At 38.1% G+C, this 13,627-nt stretch overlaps 1 protein-coding gene across 1 annotated transcript in view; it reads right to left on the reverse strand.

Annotated features, from left to right (window-relative positions):
• The window catches only part of OTUD7A (OTU deubiquitinase 7A), a 91,705-nt gene extending 78,787 nt beyond the window's left edge, over positions 1–12,918 (reverse strand). Inside the window, exons 1-2 of the mRNA XM_009885759.1 lie at positions 12,841–12,918; positions 12,125–12,230 (exon numbers count right to left, since the gene is read on the reverse strand). The gene's annotated coding sequence lies outside the window, so the exon portion shown is untranslated. The remainder of the gene's footprint in view (positions 1–12,124; positions 12,231–12,840) is intronic.
• Between the last annotated feature and the right edge of the window lie 709 nt (positions 12,919–13,627).

Genomic DNA, 13,627 nt, shown 5'->3' on the forward strand with positions numbered 1-13,627 from the left:
GAAAGAGAAAACCTCTTATTTGAAGCAGGGAGTTGGTCCCACAACAGCAGATCAGTAGTGTTTGGTAAGACAGATGCTCAAACAGGCAAGAATACAGACTGCATAAAAGGGGAAAAAACAAGCAAACAAAAGATTTTGCTCAAAACCATGTTTCTTCCATCAACTGCAAAAAAGCAGCAAAATGGGCTGATCAAAATGGTGGCCTAAAGAGTGACCAACCACGGTGCGAGCAGCAGAGAAGCAGGGTTACTCACATTTCCCTGTTTAGTTTTGCAGAATCCTATTTGAAAAATTATGGGGTTTTCAGTCACTTTCCACTAAATCAGTCAGTTTGCCAGACAGCAAATACATGCCATACTTGCTCATTTGAGTCAGCTTTTCTCTTATTTTGGAAAAACCTCTTGCCTTTCAGTTTGCTGAACCAGTCAATTAACCAGCAGTATACTCCATTTCTTGACAGACAGAATGAGCTGCAGCCAGTAAACACTGAGAAGCAAACCATCTATGGGGAGCTCATAATACTTTAAAACGTAAAAGGCAACAAGATGAACTTTATCCAGTTGATAATAATTTGGTTTTTTCAAGCACTAACATGAAAGTAAAAGTGGTGGTGTCAGGGAAAGAAGGTCACTACCATCAACTAGTCCGATATTTAAACTTGGATCTGAACTAAGCTCGTGCCACCAGTATTTGTGTATTAATATAGAAATGGATCTGGTTATGTCCAACTTAATGTATGCAACTCAAACTACACAACAGCTACTAGTTTCATATGTATAACATCAACATTTCCTATGACGATGATCTCTAAAGACTAGAGGCTTTAACTAAAAGGAAGAAAACACCACTTTCACAAACAGATTTCATCCAAAAAAGATTTAGCTGCAAAGAACTTCTCGGGCAACTTCAAACAGTCCTGAATCTGACCTGGGATTTATTTACACAGATTATGTGACTGAATATCTAGCCCACATATACAAATCCACATCTGATTGATTAAATTAGACTGTCAGTCTCCTTAAGTAAAGCCGTAGCCAAAAGGCCCAAAATTACGTAAACAACCTCCAGCTGAAGGTTGAAAACTTGGCTCTGTATTTTCTCTGTAATTCAAATGATAGAATTAGAAGCCCCGAGTAGCATGCCCTGAAACAGAAAGACATTCAGAGAATTTATATTATAATTACCATTGCTACTTACAGATAAGCAGTAAACTTTCCTATAATACTTTAGCTCTTGAAAGTCAGACACTTTATAGAACACCACCCCAGCTGGCGTGACCACTGAAACCTGATCTTGGAAGTCTTCCAGTTCTATCAGTCCTTCTCCAAACCACGACAAGAACTCACTCAGTGACAGATTTCCTCACATTGTTCTCTGTTCTTGCCATGAACTAATCTATCCACTAAGCACTACTGAGATGAAGACACGCATCTGTGGAAGCCAAGACTTCTGCAAGGGCCTTTTTTTCCCATAGGGAGACAAAAAGTTAAAGACTAGCACCACTGAAGTACATTAAGTTTCTTACTTGAGAAACCTGGCTGAGGAAAGGATCTGAACTGCTAGAATTATATCACTCTGCCTTCCTGACATGGAAAAAAGCAACAAAGTAATGTTCATAATGAAAAGATTGCAGGTAGGTCAACAGATTCACCTTGGCTGAATGCAGGAAAAGTGCAGAGTATGTATTGCTCCGGAGAGTGCTCCTGGCAGTGAGGAAGAGCAGGGAGGAACTGCAGCCATTCCCTGCCCTCGCCCCCGCATCTATATTTCAGTCTGAACAAAATACTGAAGTCTTTTTCAGCTACCTTGCTGACTGTATGGAGAGGCATAAAGATGAAATTTGGGGTTTGGTTTTTACAGCACTTTTGCTCTGGCTTCTAGGCTTAGCAACTTTCTCCTGGACATGACTAAGCTGACTATAACATCAAACAGCACTACATATACTATTTACTCTGAAGAGAAATAGTGAACAGTGAAGAGAAATACTTAAGTTTTATACATCATTTGCAATTTGCTGCACTGCTTCAGTGAAGAAAGAGTATCCAGTATTCCTGCAGAAAGATACTAGGCCTTAAAAAAAAAAAAACCACACAGCATTTTGATTGTGAAAGCTAAGAATGAAGTTCATTACAAGAGCACACCAGAAGCTGCACTAACAAGCCTAAGTGTGACAAGCAACTTACAGTCCTGTGACCTTCAGGATTTACAAATAGCTCCAACATTTTTCAGAAAGAGAAGGCAACGCTCAATGCTGCAGGTGTCAATCTCTTCAGTTTTGTCTGGACCCATCCATCCACCTTTAGTCAATAGCAGCCCACAAATACCAGCACGGTTGGAGGCACAGTTAACATCTCTGAATTCACAGAATCAATAAATCAATTCCACGTGTGGAAAAATTATTTGGAAAATCCTATCAGTTTTGCAGGAAATTGTTCTGTGCGCAGCAGGAAGAAGGAAGCCTCGTTTTCTTTGAATTTCTGTCCTTTAATACCCTAAAGAGCCACCAGCACATCCCAGAGTTAGTCCAGAACCATATACGCACTAGACTGCCCCGACAACTGCTGTCCAACAGCATAGAAAACAGTACAGTTCTAGTTTCAGTCTTTCTTCTCCACCAGCCACAGAATTTCACAAATTTTGTAAGAATTTTATTAACTTTGACAATTCTAACTATTTTTCAAATTGTACAATGGTTTCAGGGGAACTAAGAAGAACGATACATGGATGGATGGGCCCAAGTCTCATTAGAGAGTCTGTCGGAAAAGCAGGCTAAAAATGCATTCCCCTTTCCATTACACCTGATACCAGGTTTACCCATTTAATCAGCCTTTCTTCTCATCAAGAGATGGGAAAAACACTGCAAGGATTTCAGAACCCCTAGTCTGCAGCCAAACAAGCCAGTCCACAAATGGAGATCTGAAGTTCTCCCTGGACACTCAATAAATGTAGACAGGCTCTACTAAGGTGTTCTAGCTGTGCTTTGGAGTCTCCATTTACTATTTTGGGAGTCTAGGTTCTTAATTCCAGGAAGATGGTTGAAGTCACATCATATAATGCTCTGTTATTTATATTGCTTAAAAATTGCAATTAAGTTTTCAACATGTTGGATTAATTCAGCCATTACAAGAAATGGTAGTGTAGTATTTAAACACGTGTACCAACAAGTAATTACTAAATATACATATATTAGTGTTTCCTTATACTGCAGGACAGGAAGATGGGTTTTTTTCTCCTGTGCAGCAGAAGTAATTTTATCACTTTGCTTTCTTTGAAGAAGCTGACTGTTACACCTATTTATCAGTAACTGCAAGAGAAATTGGAGATTTTGTCTCACTGGTCCAAGAACATAGCCTGGAAATTAAGAGGCATAGTGCATCTCAGTTTTCAACGTAACATTGTTTACCAAACCAATTTAATAACTTATAATCCCTTTTTTTAATTGCTGGGCTTTTAAAAGCTGAACTTTTAGGATGAAGAAAATTATTTTGCATACAGCTCTGCTTAGCTCCAGCTTTCAAATAAAAGTCATCTGCATAAATACCAGAATGTGTCATGCCCTTTTCTTATTTCTTTCTAATGAATAAGACATTTTTCTGTCACTTTTAGAGGCACACTGGGAACTCCCCCAGTACTTCTCCTTCCTATACTGCAAAAGATTTTATACAACAGATAAAGTAACATGTCAGCCATCGACTTTGGAACCACTTATGAGAGCAGTAAAAATAACAACCTCAACAACTTAGAGTACCCCTGTTTCACAAGAAGTAACGTAGAAAAGTCAGATGGCATTCAAGAACACACAAGCATCCCTTAGTATTGTTAAGGTCCTGCCATTTCCTACAACAAAAGCTGTTCTTGATAACCAGGGGTAGGGACTAGCACGGCTTCACCCCGGAAGAGATACAGAGAAGAGACACCCGGCTTCCTCTTGGGTGGCATCTCCCATTGGTGATGCTTTCATCGTCACAAGAAGCAGAAGTGTATTTAAAAAATTGTCTCACTTCATCATAGTATCGAGCAATTCAGCAGATGCTTTCAGAATCAATGGAAAGTATTTATTGAAATGATTCCTTTCTATGTATTAAAATCTCTGTTAACAACAACCACTGAGAAGAGTGCAAATCTCTCCCTTTATGCAGAAATTCAGAAAGATAATTCCCTCACAAAATAAAGTACCTCATTATAAAAATTTATCCAATTACTCGGGCAACTTTTCAACCAAGGTATTTTAATAAGACATCCTTTTAATCCCCGCCTGTTTAATAAGACAAATAAGACATTTGTTAGTTTATTACACCACCAGCGCACAATTCATTTCTATGATACAGCCACAATAAATAACTTAAGAACAGAAATGAAACAGCCACATCTCATCTCATAGCCTCCAGTGAAACAATGTATGGAACATAATTACATGCAGTACACATTCTGCAAAGGATGTTGACTCAGTTCCAAATTTAGCAAAACGTGACCAGGAAATAAATGTCTGGAACTTAACCACAGTGTGTGTTTGACCCTTTTCAGTCTTGAAACCCACTATTTGCCAAATGTCATTTCAGCTTATAAGAGTGTTAAAGATCCTCTAGGCCTCCACAAAGAGATTTTTTTAGAATCTTACTGGTCTAATTTACACTGAAGCTTACTGTAGTTACACAAAAGGATTTTCAACTCTCTGGATAAAGTTCTCAAAATTTTTTTAACATCCATGTGAAACCAGTGTCAGCTTTTCATGATTGAAATATATGGAGGTAGTTCAAGAAGAAATGTGAGAGAAGATGATTTACTTGGAAAGGAGTTACGTCTGCCTTCTCTATCAACATATCGACCGGATCCTTCATTTAGCTATACAAACAGTACCAACTTCTCCATCCATATGCTCTCTGCCCTTAGACACATTAATAAAATTGAGAGATCAGGTATGGATAGTTTTTGTCTAATTTTACTGACATTCTTTTTGTCTTCACAAGAGAGGTAGTTCAAAACTACGTTAATTTACTTATAAGTATGTGAACCTGAATGAACCTCGGTTGGGCTACAGTTTGGTTCTGCAATGCTAAAAATTTATTTCAGAGCCCACACAGCACCTAGAACAGATATCATACTTATTTTGAACTGTCCTGATTTTAAAGGTTTAAAACATTAGAAACTTGCCGTTTCTAATCACCGTATCTAAAATGGTAATACTTCAAGACAAGATATTTTCATCACGTAGCCACTGTCTACTAGCTTAGTCTGCCAATAAGCACATCGTATTATAAACAGTGAAAACAATAGAATATAAATTCTCACGGACTTCATGCTAAATAACAATAAAAGGAGTGTTTAAGTACTATAAAAGGCTTTATACTGCTCTATATTAATTATTTTCATGTTATAATACATTAAGGCCTTGTTAGATTGAGATGGATTTCTCTAGAATGACAGACTCTTGCTCTAAACTGAACCAGTTAGTATTTTTTTCTTAAAAATACATCCTGATGATTGGACTGTCCAGTGAGAACACATATTATTTTTTTTCAAGCATACTTTTAATTATTTTCATCAAGGTCTAGAACTACCCACCTTGGAAAAACACAGATTTACCGTGAAAAAGGAATCTTCAAGACAAACAAGAATTTCCCGGAATTCCATGAGAACATACCTTGGACAGAACTGACGAAGACATGAATATTTGCTTGGATACACTGGCCTGAAAAGGTACATGAAATTACTGCCTCACAGACATGGCTTCTTCAAGTGGTGAAAAACATTATTTATACAGCTTGTACAAAAGAGGATGAATCTCATTTCTTACTATGGAATAGGGCTTAGAAGTATTTTACTCATAGTAATTAGCAAAAATATTTTGCTTTCATGAGAACTAAATAAAAAGATTGGTCTAGTTCACATTGTTAAAGTAAGTAATGAAACCTGTAAAGGCATATACCAGAGGTAAAGAGCATGAACTACAATATTGATGATTTCTGCATTTGAAAAAGCAAAGCTACATGTTTGCACTCACTGACAATAGGTACCTCCTACAACAATATTGTTGTTATTGTATAACAAAGTTGTCTCATAATGGACAGTTATTAAAATAACCAATCCACCTAGCAATTAAATCTCAAAATGACTGAGCATTGCCTGTAATTAAAACACTCTTCTACTTCCACCCACGTTAGGTGGAACAGCCCGAGTATCCTAATACAGCAGCTAGTCTTTATTAATTATATCTTAATAAGGATTCCTAAGACAAATTCAATATTGAAATTCAAACAGACTACAATCAAATGGTACATAGTCTTAGATTAGCCTAAAATTAACAGTAACTGCCAAATGATGAATTCAAGAGTAAAGCTGCCTGTAGTGACAGGTTATGTGTCCCAGTTTTTCACAAAACCAAATGCCACTGCTCTATAATAAGTCACCATACTTCTGTAAAAATACTGCCACAGCAATAGCGAAATGACACTTAAATAAAACAGTAACATTTCTGTCATATCACTCTGACTACAAGTTATATTAACTGCATCAGAAAATTAAAAGTGATATTTGTTTTCTATTGATAACTACCTCCTCATTACTCGAAAGTTCTGTGAGATTGCCTACATCCCAAAGAAGGCCGTTTGCTGAAAACTTGTTAGCAGTAGTGAAGCTTGGGGTGATGCCATCACCAGCCCTGCAGGAAACAGCACATGTCTGATGCAGATGTGTAAAAGAAACTAGAAGTTATCAGAATGCTTTGCAGAGGACAAGCGCAGAGCAGGCAGGCACTGGGGGGTGGGGGTGGGGTGAGAAACACTTAGGCTTATTTACAACCCAGAAAAAACCCTTGCCAAAGTAGACATCGAGCTTAGTAAGAATCATACAATGGTTTGGGTTGGAAGGGACTGTAAAGGCCATCTGGTCCATCCCCCCGGCCATGAGCAGCAACATCTCCAACTAGATCAGGTTGCTCAGAGCCCCATCCAACCCGACCTTGAATGTTTCCAAAGATGGGGCATCTAACACCTCTCTGGGCAAACCGGGCCAGTGTCTCACCTGTATCTCTCCAATTTAGAGAGAAGGATGTTGTGGGGGACTGTGTCAAAGGCCTTACAGAAGTCCAGACAGACAATAGATGTAACTCTTCCAGGAACTGAAGGGCTTACACAGCACAAGCTACAGCTTCAAGACAGCAACACAACAGTATCTGTGACTTTAAGCTTTAGTGATCTAAGCCAGAGTTTTCTTTTCCAAGTCATGCATCAGGGGACACAGAAAAATAAGTTCTGTAAAGTTGGTAAAAGGAATATCCAAGACCCAAATGATTAAATGCTAGAAGTGCATTTTGCCATCAGAAGATTTTTAGATTGGCAATGTAAGGTGGAATAATAGAACGTTTCTTTTCCTCCTCTTTCTTCAGATCTGTGGGCTCCCTGGTCTACTCTAATTTCCTATCCTTCTAGTCCTTGAAATGCAAAACGTAACAAAAATATACTGCAGAATTAGATACTTCAGACGCACAGATGAGACACATCAGATAGATATGATTTAGATAAGACACACAACAGCTAATAGCATATAGAGTGCTAGCTGGTATTAACTGAAATCAAGGTTGGAGAAGGTAAATCACATGAGCCACCCAATGTTAACGTCTCCTGAGAACAAAGTTTAGAAATTTTTTTTCAGTTGAATTAGGCACAAAATGTGGAAAGATTAGAGTCTAACTTGTCTTACACAGGCACTGCTTATCTCTACTTAACCACTATCACTAGCAAGAGACTAGAATTGGCTGCAGTCACTGCCCCGAATAAAATAATCACTTTTAAAAGATTAAAGAAGCCACTAACGTGGATTTACTTTGCCCCAGCAGAACAGAGCAATGCAATCTGTTCAGCGTTGGTGATCTGGCAAGGACAAATAAAATTAGTTTGACACCCGAGCAGAAAGACAGGGACTTGCAGATGCTGAGTGCAGTGTCCAGACTCACAAAGGCTTTTGAAGTGATGATGGTTCCAGAGGAAACATTTTATATGCAACACTTGGATACTGCTTCTTCTCTGTGACTGAACTGAATACTTATAAAATTCTCAGCAAGAACCCCAAACGTTTTACTAGTATCATTCTTAATCCACTTAAGTGCTTGACTTCATCCACACACACTCCAGCCTGTTTACATCTACTTGGTATGAACTTTTGCTTGTAAGGAATCATTTTTGTCATCTCCCTTTTTCTGGACTGTATGAAAATCTTGTTACTAAGAATTTTTGTGGACAAGAAGAACACTCTTTTGTAATAGACCTATTACCCAGGTCTATATTTATCTCCTTACTCCATCCCCTGAAAGTACTGAAGAAAATTATTTTCTCTTGAAACTGTATCAGATAATATTTGGATAATCACAACTCAATAAGGAAAGAAAACAGAAGAACTGACAAAAATTATTTCAGGTCCCCAGATCAATACAGTATGTTAACAAACTTCACAACTGTCAGATGCAGAAATCCAGCTCTTTCTGAACGACAGTCTATCGACTTCATAGAACAGCGTAGCAGAAGAACAAAACTGTCTATGCCAAAGGACAGGAGAGCACAACACTAACAGCTGAATGCACAACCAGTCTGTTCAGCTGTTATACTTCGGACACAAAAAGGAAAGCAGTACTGGTCAAGGATATCTTTTTCATCTCTTTGAGAGACATTGCATACCTGAGATCACTTCAAGCATTTGCACTGGCTGTTGTTCTTGGATAAAGAGGTTAGCTCACATGCGCTCCCTCTTTTTGTAATATGCGCATTTTCTTGCTTGCACCTAGCTCGCTCTCACTTCAGAACTCCGTATTATAACACAATGTTCTTTTATGTCATTGCTCTTCTGCCATCAAAACAGAGCCCCCTCCAACCTTTTTTTAAACACAAATGTACTTATCATTGCTTTGCAATAATGAATTTGAACAAATCAATGCTTCTCTCATTTCAAATGAGTTACAAAAGGCCTTATAAGGAGACAAAAAGAAAACATGTCTTGCCAGCACTCTGTTCTACAAGAGATGCACACGTGCAGTAGTATAATTTATTTGATTCCTTAAACATTTTTGCTTTACCCCAGAACTAATTTCACAATTGAGATTATATAAATAATATATAATATATATAATAATATAAATATTTCAGAAGAATGAAATACTGAGGAATTCCCATCCTTTGTTCAAAAAGACTTAATCCAATTAAAATGTTGATTCAAATTCATGCTATTCCTCCCTGAAGTTTGATGACAGTTAAGACGACCAAGATGTAAGCAAATCAAGAAACTCAGAACTCTGCTACTGACAATCCCTTCATCGAAGACTAATGCCAGTTGCAGATTACAGCTCGGGCTTTAAAAGCACAATCTCCAATTTAAACAGAAAAGTTTAGTAGAAAAATACATCATTTCAAAGGCAGGTAAAACCAGCACGTGTAAGAAGACAGTACAATTTGCCACCCAATAGTCTGCCCAAACCCCTATGATCAATGATGACTATTCACCACCTTTGCTACACAAATTTCTCATATTTAGAACAGACTGGGAAATATCAAAAGTATTAAAAATAAGCATTTTGAGACAAGAGAAGATCAAATTAGAGTCAGTCGGCTTAGAGGTTTCTTCTGTTTGAATTTCACATTTTTTTCAGATTCCTTTCTACTCGAAATACCATGAACCTGCCATTATGTTTCCCAAGTTTTGCTAGAAGCGCTGTCTACTTTTGAGCTCTGCCTCCCCCATTCATCCATTCCTCATGTTTAGCTTATCTCATGATACATGCTCACATAACCCTGAATAACAATTAAAAAAAACAAACATAGAAATAATCTGATAGACAGATTTATTTTCTCACATTACCGAAAGTGGCTAGGTTCATATCTCTCTATCATGCAGTAATGAAAATGCCCTTCTGTAAAACAAACCGAAAACCAGATGCTACGAATTTAACCATGAGAAACACTGCTGAGTTCCCTGACATCTATAGGGCTGAAGTTTCAATACTGGCTGATGTAGAATAAATAGTTATTAAAAACACTTAATAAGGTACAGTGTGAATCATGACACCTAAAAGAATCTACACCTACTTTAAAGCTGAGTCCTAATAAGAAAGTTCTGTCTGATCTTCCAAACGTTATTCCTGACACTGAGCTAAAAACCTCCTCTCCTCATATTTGCACTTTCTTTTAACAATCTGTATCTAACAACACAAAGTATTTATGCAAAAATCTGTATAGCACTTATTAAAGCCATTCTGAGGGGCATTAACACCCATTAACACCTCGATCACAGTCAGACCATCACAAATTCATGCAACTCTTGAATGATGCTCTGCAGATCAGCCCTACGACAACCTGGTCATCAGAGATACCAGGGGAACAAGTATTATTCCTTTAAGTGACTTCATAACATTCGTCTCCTGCCATGCTGTAGATTTTAACCAAAATGGAACTGCAGGCTTTTTCGTGGAGTTGGCACTCCCTCTCTTCTGCTCAACAATGCGTTTCCTTGTTTTCAGAATAGCATCACATTCCAATAACATTCCCAGCAGCTTTCTAGATCCTCATCACAACTAACCACTTTATGAATTAAAACATTTAGATATGTTTAAAAATTGTTTCTCCTTCTTGCACTCCAGGCCCAATTCTAACTGGTTCTAAACCACCTCATGTATTTCATAACTTTCATCCGATTCAGGCGATGCACCTACAGCAAACTATGGGTTTCTTTAGTCCCCATTGCTGTTGACAGAATTCTTTACAGCTAATTTCAAACCGAAGATTAAGCTTCAAAATTAGAAACAAATTAAATCCATTAAATGAAGACACCAAGGCAGATACACTTTCCATGCTCCAGAGCTATGGACTGTTAGAAGTTCTAGCTGTGTTAGAAGAGTTAGGGACTCCATCATCACAGGGAACAATGACAGGGAACACTGCAGTAATGGAAAATTGATTTCTACTAGGTATTTTATTACCCTGACATCTTTAAGTATTGAACTTTCATTTTATGATCAGAAAATTACTAGTTTTCATAGCAGTGAAAAAACCCAAGACCCTGCCACCAACACCAGCAGGGGGAATCTCACAATAGCATTACTGCTGCTCTTTATGAAAATATTATAGAACACTTCATGCGTGTCAAATACAACAACAACAGATGACCAAAAAAAGGTTAGTGCTTCCAAAGCCACAAATATGCACAGAAGTCTTCTAACTCTATATGAGGATATCATAACACATTGTTCATTCTAGCAAAAAAAAGTAGAGATATTTAAAATTTGAACACTACACAGCCTTGAGGCCATAGTTCCTCAATGGCACACACAGCCAAGGGCGCTAGAATGGTATTCTGGCCATAGCTCCCTGCAGGTCAAATTCAAGTAAATGCAGAATTTTCATTCAGTTCTCTTGTGCATAAGCATTATAATACAGTCTTTAATTATACCCTCAGACTGCTATTTTCATTAAAGATCCTTGCTTTTAAACATTTTGCAGAATCAACAGGGCTTAATCAGCAGTTTTTTCAGGTGTGGAATTTCACTTACTGTAACCTTTTGAACCTCTCTCATTCCTTCCGTGCTCATCTGTTCAATACATACGTGTCACAAAACATTAATGAGCTTAGTTAAGAATGTGCCTGTAAGGTGTGCAATTACTATACTATTTTAAAAATGGAGCCAAGAAGACAGATTAGTTTAAAAAGCATTGTTAATTTTGAGTTCTTGCACTTTATTGCAATTTGAGAGGGTATTTAGCAATTCAAAATTAAAAACCTATTTCCCATGTACTTATTTTTCAGCATAATGTTCAAGACAGACCCTGTGGTGTCAAATCAAGAACACAGGCCACAGTTTCTCATACTTTTCTCGTGTACATGGTGGAAAGTAATTATTTTCAGCTCCATTTAGTTTGCTGCTTTAATTTATTCAAGGTCCCCTCAAGCAGTTCTCTGGACCTCATGTGGCAGTGGAGGAAAAAGCAGTAGGGAAGAACTCAATCCAACCCTGCTGCCAAGCCAGCATTATATGTAACGTACTTCCAGAGCAGGAGAAACACTTGTGTGAAAAGTTTGGTTTAAGCAATGTATTTGGCACCACTGCGAAATTCTGTAGCAGAAGCAGGGGCAAAATCCAACTCACCATGGTAGGTTCTACTTGCAAAAATCTCCCTTCTCTCCTGCATGCCCTATCTCATTTTGGTGCAGCAAACGAGGCAGGCATCCACACCAGTAAACCCACTTTCTCCCTAGAAAAAGGACAAAAGTCTGCAAGTAAATGGCAATTTACAGCAGCTGATATTCAGTCAAACACCACTTATTTAGCAAACATATTGTTCAGTTCACGGGCCTTACCAAGGCTAGTACTATGGGGATCTTCCATTTAAGTGTCACAATGGGTTGCACCATGTTATTACAAAATGAACTGTTAAGAAATATAAAAGCAAAGAACTAAGCCCAAAACAGAGCTTCTGCAGTGACAGATCAACTGCTGCAGCAGTTTAACATGGCAATGATATGGATGGTTTTAGGAACGTACTTAGCATCCGAGCTTTGGGAAGCACAGATAAAGATTCATTTAATGAGTAACACCGCATCATCCATCAGCTCTGTGTTGCCACAGGCAATAGGCGTGCCGTTAGCTCGTTAATAATTTTAGTTGGTTTCTTTGGTTGGCTACACTTAATTGTTGTCAACTAGAAAACAAATTAAATTCTTGTTTTCTTTGCAAGGGCCTTATGCTCAGCATTTCAGAACAACTAAGTGACAGATGCTAATTTGCGGGGCGGAGGGGATGTTTATAGTTACTTACAGGACTGAGGTAGGTAAGGACCCTGGGTTTGTTTCTAATATGTTTACCTATTTAGGAAGGCAGGAGGCAACTGTCCAGCTGATTTTACTTCGGATTTTTTGAAGCGCTGCAGTATCATGTGCCTGTGAGAATGGAGAGAAGACCAGAACACGTTTTACTCCAAAAGTGACGCACCTATTTGTCATTCCCACCACACACCCTGACCCTGGAATCTGAATCTACAGGACTATTATGGATAAATAATTTCTTCCAGCTTTGACCACTCCCAAGACTGTTGCAAGCACTTCAGTATCTCACTGGTGAGATCACAATAACTTTTCTATCAAGTTCAGCCAAAACCCAATCCAATTCAGATCAAACAATAGAAACATTCATTATCAAACAGAGAAACAGAAAGGAAGCTTTCTGGAGGGAAATGTTGTTTGATCGCTGGCACACAGTAACCTAGATTCTGAAAGGTAACTTGATAAACCCAAATGGTATGCCTTAAGACAGGTTGCTTTGCCATTGCAGAGGTACCTACATCATATGTCAGATTCTTAGGAATGCAGCTCCCTTACTGCTCGGTTTGGAGAAACTGAGGCAATATACCTCAAATCCAGTTTGGAGGGCTGGTTTTCCACCAGTTTGACTGTACGTTCCATGCCAATGACAGAGCTGAGTAAATTATTCCAGCTGATCTAGTATATTTAGCCCCTTTCTGCTTATGAAATGTTCATCTGCAGATTGAGATTTACTGATTTTGTTCAAAAAACATCGTGTGATTTTAAAAAAACAAAACCAAACAAACCCAACAACAACAAAGCTTTGCAGATTGATCTGAAAGAATCCCCA

Source organism: Charadrius vociferus, unplaced genomic scaffold (assembly GCF_000708025.1).
Source record: "Charadrius vociferus isolate BGI_N301 unplaced genomic scaffold, ASM70802v2 scaffold325, whole genome shotgun sequence".
Lineage (NCBI taxonomy): Eukaryota > Metazoa > Chordata > Aves > Charadriiformes > Charadriidae > Charadrius > Charadrius vociferus.